Raw genomic sequence first — 7995 nt, forward strand, 5'->3', positions numbered from 1 at the left:
ATTGAACACTGACATGCCTAAAATTTGATGAATTCTATGAAATTATTGTTGTAGAATGATTATAGGTTGCAATGATTTGTTGTTTTGGCTTTGGGTTCATGTTTTGTGATATATGTTTATGCCAATTGTGTGTATTTTCGTGTTTGGAGCAATTGGGATGAGTTGGGAAGCCATGAATGCTGAAAAAAGGGAGTTTTTCTGCTACAGCAGCGTCAGGAACCAGTTCCCAGGTGGGAGGAACCGAGTTCCCATAGTAAAAATTCGAAGCGAGGAAATTCTGGGTTTCAGGAACCGGTTCCCACCTGGGGAGGAACCGTGTTCTAGCTCTTTTTTTTTCAAAAACCATTTTACTTCAAAAACTTCTAATTTTCAAAACGTAAATCCTTTTTAGACGCTGTTTCGGACATTGTGCTCTAAATTAAACCCTATATTTTATAAAATGATAAAAATAATGGAAACTTAGTTTTAGAAAATAGTTTGGTGTTTTTGACTTGGTGGATTGATTGTTATGTCTGTGAACTGGTATGTGGATTGTGATGGCATTATTGACGATTGTAAATGCTTGTGCATTTGATGCTTCTGTGAATTGTTCTTGATACTATGGTTATCATGAGATTGTATGATTATGGCATTCTTAGTTAATGTACATGCATATTAATATCATAAGATGTAGAGCTAATTCTCATTGTGTGGAATTGGGCTAGTTGTCCTGGGATCCATTGCCAAGTGGGGTGTATGTGGGGAGGCTTATCTGGTCCAAGTAGGGATGTAACAACGAATATTAATACTGTGTTCAAGTGGAACATAGACAGTATGGTGAATGTAATTCACGGATTGGTACTCATAATAGTATGTTTATGTGTTGGTAATGAATGGAATCCTATAGATGATTGTACTCATTATTGGTTGATAGCAATACTGTTAGTGTGTGATTGCTTATGCATGTTATACGGTTTGTTGTATGCATGATGGATGATAATTGTCATGGGTTTACTGAAATGATGTTGCATGCTTGGTATTGTGAATGCATATGCATCTTGGTGACACTAACTCCCATTGTGAGGAATTTGGTGTGTATTATCAATAGCCATGCTCGGGATATGGGAGGTGAGACTGGATTTTGTTCAGGTGATACGGACGAATCGGTGAGACTCTATCGATTAATGGATTGGTATTGGTGACATTGTTCACTATTTTTGGTACCACATGCATCGTGTATGCATTGCATAAATTATAACATGTTAGGATGAATTCCAGTGTTATGATTTTGTTTGTTATGGTTGTTGCATATGCTGAGATATATGTTTGTGATTGGTGATAATTGAATAAAATATAATCTTATTGAATAGGGTGATTAGTTTCTTATGAAATTTTGTTGTCTGATGAATTTATAATGCTATTTAATCATGTAGTCTCACCCTTACTTTGATGATTTCAAATTGAAGTTAAGCGGCTTAGGCTTTGGGAGGATAGCTCGTAGAGTTATGCTATTCTTTTATTTACATGTCGGTGTCATGCTCTGAGACTTGTAACACCGGGGGAACGTTGTTTTGAGTTATTAGACTTTTGAAATTATCTCATTGTTTTGTTTTTGATAATGTAAGGCTGTGACCTTGATGTTTTATTTGTTATTTGAGATATCCGAATATTTGAATGATTTTCCGCTATGGTTAAAACATGTATGAGATCAATTATACGTGACTCCGATGTATGCATGGCATCAATGTTTTGGAAATTATTATTTTAAAATAAATTGTGATGCCTTATTACATGTTTAACTCTGATTTACTTTATAATTATCGGGGTATTTAGAAGGATGTTACAGTATAGATGGTTAGGTTTTTTATATGTTTCCCACAATTCTGATGTGCATAATTTTGTCCAGTTTGCAGGACTGAGTTATGAAGGAAGAGTGACTAAAGAAAGATTTATGGTCATTTGGTTTGCATGTATTTGGATCATATGGAAACAGAGGAATGCTAAGGTTTTCAAAACCATAGAGCAAGGCAACAAAATAGTGTGGAAGCAATTCAGTTACTGTGTTGGAATTGGATAAAGTCGAAGGTCAAAGGTTTTAGCTATGCGATAAACCAATGGATTTTGAATCCAAAAGAATGTCTTGGCTGGAGGAGTTCGTAGAACTTACGATACTGGTGTTACAGTTAGGATCTAGATAACATTATCATGTTTGGAGATTTTCTGTGCTACGCAGGCTATTTTCTATTTGGATTTTCCAGCTGGAGGTTGTATCCTGACTTGCTTTTAGTACTAGTAGAATTTTGGATGCAGCCATGTTGGCTAAGGATGGTTTTCAGTTCGGCACAAGGGGTTTTTCAGTTTGGCTAAGGGTGTAGTTTTCAGACAAGCTTGTATCACATCAACTTGATAATGGTAAAGGAGTCGGGGTATTGCAGTTGGTTGCTAAATGTCAAGTGTGGTTTGTAATATCAACGCTCTTATAATTTCGACAAGAGCTGTTGGATCAATTTTTCGTTTGGTCGGATTTTAGTTGTGGTTGAGCTGTTTTCATAATGCATTATATGTTTGATGTGGAAAAATCATAATTTTTTCTGGCCGTTACAATTTGTTATATTTGTTTTTCCGTAATGCCACTGCATCATCGACTCGGCTGAGGGTTGTATGAAGTTAGCTACATTGATGAAATTCAATTGATTTCTTGGAGATGGGTCAAGGATATGGATTCAGTCTGGCGGTTAGTTTGGTTGCGGGAAGTTTTTGTTGTAGTATTGTGCGGGCGGATTGATCAAATATAGTTTTTTCCTGAGATTATGCCTCTATTATGTATCTAGGAATTGTACCATATTGGAGAGTTTCTCTTAGTAGAAAAAATTAAGAGTATAGTTCCTTTTAAAAGAATTAAAAATATGGCCCATGCAGGTCTCGAACCTGCGACCTTCGCGTTATTAGCACGACGCTCTAACCAACTGAGCTAATGGGCCATTTGAAAAACTCTAAGGTCTTTCCATATTTATTTATAAAGATATAAAAACTTAGCAATAACATTGTCGTGTGTGTATATATATATATATATATATATATATATATATATATATATATATATATATATATATATATATATATATATATATATATATAACAAGATGAAAATGCAAGTTCAAATAAGACTATTTATAGAAAAGAAGCCCATCAATAATTGTTAGTTGTGTCACATTGTCTCTCACTTAAGTTTAACTAATAATATTAAAACCCAAAAAAAAAGTTTAACTAATAATACATCTCATTGAGAATCTTTCACACTTACTCATAAATCAAAGCTATTCAAAAATGAGTTAGGCGAGTCTTTCTCAGAGTCCATTAAGATATGTGAAGATCATATAAGTGTAAAAATTAGTCATAAACACAAGAAACTTTAAAATATAACATTAATTATAATTATGTTCCTTGTTTATAGACCTGTAATAAAAAAACCATGTTTATACACGCATAATATATAGTTGTAATGCTCATGTGGATAAGGAAAGCAAAAATGCCACGAGATATATATGGGAGAACAAACCAAACTTATGACCCCACATACAATAATCAACAAGAAGAATCACCTACAAGAATACTCGAATGAAGTAGACTAATAGCTAGTTTTTGTTTGTCATGATGTTTTGATCAATATGATTAGTTTTTTTATAAATAACTCTTTAACAATTCATTTTAATATACATAATCATTCAAACATGTCTATTTATCATAACTTTGTCATTTATCTTCTTGCTTTACTTTTTCTTATGCATTTTTTAGTTTAGTAGCTCATAGAGAACAAAAAAGAATCAATTTTCATCCTCTACAAACACATCTTTCACGACATAAATGTCCAAGTCATATTCAACATAATTTGTATCCACATGGAAAGGATCTTAATATATCTTCATGATGCTTTGATCTTGTCGTCGAACACAATTATTCATTTCTTATATGGCTTTATGAATTATATTCATGAAACAAATGCGTGAATTAGTGCGACGACTAGAAGTACTATGCATATCTCAACATTTTCTCCCTATTTTTTCCAATGATAATGGGTTTTATGATACTCGCTATACAATATATGTTAATCTTTCAACAATATATAAAAAACTTGACCAATCTTATTTATGTCAAATGATTTTTTTTTTTGGTAAAATTTGAGGTATCATTTGACTCTGCCAAGTTAACACTTTGATAACTCGTCATTGCATGTGTCATTTAACATTACTATTTCCTTTTGATTATATCCATATATTAAATTTTATCTTTTAAATGAATTTTATCGGACAATTGTGACATATCTCTTAATTATTCACAAACCATTTTCTTCCAAATATCATGATTTAAGCTAGATGCACCATCTACAATAAATCATGTTCTATTTTATAGTTAAACATCTAGATTTCATTTATTTAAATCTATTAGTGTAATCATCAATATAATCGTTGGTTTTTCTTCCTACGATAAAGTTCTACTTTTGGGATAAAAATTCACATGATGTTCATATTATCATCAAATGAATTTTCTCATTTTACGCGCATTTATATTACTAATTTTTTTCCAAAGACACATTTCTATAAAAAAATAATTCATAATGGAAACACATTTAGTACAGACAATTTCTAAATGCACCTCATGGATCTCTTACACACCGTGTAAAATTCCAATTATGCCCCTTTCTTCTATAGATGCACTTCTGGAAGCATTTTTTTTCAAAAAATTTGATTCCTTACGTAGGTACATCAGCGAAGCTGCGGAAGCATAATAAAATAGTATATATGGGGAAAAATACACATAAATTGAGTTTAGGCACTGTTCCATAGGTGCATCTACGGAATGACTTAGCGCCACATTATTTCGTAGATGCACCTATAGAAGTATCTGATATAGTTTGACCCAGCTTGATCACTCCCCCATTGTTATACTTCTTCAAACTCTCCATATTCCACACCCTAAAAACCCTACATCATCAATACCTTATTTCACTCCAAAACTCAATCTTTTTGGTGCAACAAATCAAATGGAGCAAGAGAAGTCTCAATTTCAGATAAATAATCATCTTCAACCACTGCATTGCTCACATTATTCATCCATTTTTTGTGAAAAAAGTTACGCTGCTTCAGTAGATGCATCTAAGGAACGTGTTGAAGATGAACACTTCCGTAGGTACATCTACAGAACAAAGTCTGTGTTATTTTTCTTGCAGTGTTGTAATTATGTGTTATTTTGGCAATTGTTTGCAAATAGGTATGGTGCACCCTGATAATACCTCAAGAGAATTAGCTCCTTTAGTTGATGTTTCTACGATTGTTGATGGGGTAGTCGTAAAGGCGGTAAATGTCGTCGGTGACTTTAATAGCAAGCAAGACTTTGATGACCGTGAAAGCATGCTAACATGGATTCATAGGAATGCAATTAACCTTGATTTTGGTGTGGTAATAGGAATATCGAATTATGGTACAACAAGAAGAAACCCTTTTGTAACAATGTTATGCGAAAGAAGCGGGAAATACCATCCTCCACTAAAGAATTATAAAAGAGACGACACGGGTACTAGAAATTGCGAGTGTCCATTTAAAATGCGTTGTTACATGTTGTCATACCCCAATTTTTGACCCTAAGATTATGAATCATTTTCATTTCAATCATCAATCAAGATCTCAATCTTGGAGTTTTGTCTTTTGTGTTGTGCTCACCTTATCTTTAGGGGGAATCATCAAGCACCTTTGTTTTAGCTTGTATATATGTTATACTAACCAAAACACCAAAAATATTGCTTTGCTATTTTAGTATGTTTATGTTTTGTAGGTAACAAGTTGAGGGATCCATTAAACAAGGCATTTTCAGCAATTTTGACTGAAAAATCGATTTACTCCTATAGGAAATCGATTTCCATGCTTCATTTTGCGCCAAATTTTCATTCTGAACAAGAGGAAATCGATTTCTCTATTGGGTAAATCGATTTCATGTAGCAAATTTGGCAAAAAAAGAGCAATTCTCAAGCTTAGTAATATTGGGCACCATTTTCATTTATTGGGAGAATATTCTTGATCTTATAAATAATTCTCTATATCATCATGTTTGGTCAAGGTTTTGTCCATTTTAATGCTTTTTTTTTGAAAACTGTGTGCAGGAAATCGATTTACTCCTGTAGGAAATCGATTTCCATGCCCTGTTTTGCCCTAGATTTGAAAAGCTGCGTGCAGGAAATCAATTTCCTACAGAGGTAAATCGATTTCCATGCTGGCAGAATGCTGTTTTAGCCTTTTTAACTTGTTTTTTTGATACTTTTTCTTCTACTAATTTCTTTTGATGGTTACTTGGAGTTGCAAATCTAGAGGTCTAATTCCTCTTTAATTTCAATGGACTTATGGTGTTGATGAAGTTTTGATAAACTATCCACAATATTAAGTGATTGAATTTGAAGATGGAAGGAACCTTACTCATCTTTTTTAATATAATTGGATCTAGGATGTTGATAGGTTTTAAAGATTAGACCGCTACCTCTTTTCTTTTCACGTGGTATTGCTTTTGGAGAACGATCTACATATAATGTTTTAGCATACATTAGCATTCAAATTATTGAACAGCCTCATTGTAGGGTGACTTCTATATAAGTCACTTGGCGGTATGCTTAACACAGCTCATAATTTTGTCCCGAAATTAAAAAAAGATAAAAAAATGGCAGAGATTGCATGTGGTTGGTTTATGACTTTTGAAAGCTTATCGTGTAGTTGTTTTGATTCTATCAATCTTCTGATAAGCTTTCATCGAATTTAAACCTGAGATCATCCTTCACTCACCATAGATCTCCAAAAACTAACAATTGACTACTAACTATTAACTTTTATTTTTATGCTTTTTTCTTATCTAGCTCTTTATTTCTTTTGCTCTTATTATATTCCTCTTTATTTATTATGCTCTTATTATATTGCTCTTTATTTATTATTCTCTTATTATATTGCCCTTTTATCCTCATGTTTATGTTTCTGTTATTTTTCTTTTGTCCACTTAGACCATACTCTATTTTTATGCCTAAAACATTAATAATAAACTTGAACCATAAAATAATTTAATGTGGATTTTTTTGGACCTTGTTTACCATTCCCCAAGCTTGGAGTTTGAACCTATGGACTAAGAGTTAGGACTTTGCCGTGGCACCTTGGAGATTTCACCTGAGACCTCGTTACTCAAATTATATCTTTGCTTGTCTGGATTGTTTTCTTTTTTGTGTATGCAGGTGTTTCTTTGAAAGCCCTTGATGTTTAATTCCAAGGAATCACGACAAAGAAATCACCTAAATATAATCGTTACTCAACCCGATTTTCATCTCGAGTTCTCATGGTTTATTTCCAAGACTTTGTGCAAGTGATTAATGAAGATGCTAAGTTCATGTGAATCCAAGGATTAGTAATTGTGCTTGCTTGGTTGTGGTTTAAAAATCCAAAGGATGAGAAATCTACATTGACTCTTAATGTCAAGTTCTGGCTTCTCGTTTTGGTTAGATTGTTCTTTCCTTAGCTTTTACTTTATGCTTTAGGATAGTCAGTCCCTTCATCTCCTCTCATCTTCTTTAATTTTCAAATCTTTTCCCTCTTTTTCCAAATCCTTCGTATGTTTGCAAACTCTTTTAAAAATCTTTTCTTAAACTATCTTTTGCCCTTGGTGGACTTCTTTCAAAAATTTAGATACGACTAATTGTTGTGGTTGAGTGGTGATACCCTACAATCTTGATATTGATTGATATGATGGAATCTTTTCCACTTGAGATATTTATAAGCATGCTTGTTGATAAAGTGTTTCAGATCAATGGCTAAATATTCTCTCCCATGATGATAAATTGTTTATTCCTTTTAGAATCTTCCTTTTCAAGTGTTTATTTCTTTTGTCCGTAGTGGCTCTTTTTCAAAGTTTAGACACGATTAATTGTTGTGGTGAGTTATAGCACCTCCAAAAACTTGTGATGAAAGATGATTTTAACTTGAAAAATGTGAA

The 7995-nt window shown here is 33.0% G+C and overlaps 1 non-coding gene across 1 annotated transcript; it reads right to left on the reverse strand.

The window, feature by feature from the left end:
- Positions 1-2886: 2886 nt before the first annotated feature.
- TRNAI-AAU (transfer RNA isoleucine (anticodon AAU)) lies at positions 2887-2960 on the reverse strand. Its single transcript has one exon. It is a non-coding gene; the product is annotated as a tRNA-Ile (tRNA).
- Positions 2961-7995: the final 5035 nt, after the last annotated feature.

Source organism: Vicia villosa, linkage group LG2 (genome assembly GCF_029867415.1).
Source record: "Vicia villosa cultivar HV-30 ecotype Madison, WI linkage group LG2, Vvil1.0, whole genome shotgun sequence".
NCBI lineage: Eukaryota > Viridiplantae > Streptophyta > Magnoliopsida > Fabales > Fabaceae > Vicia > Vicia villosa.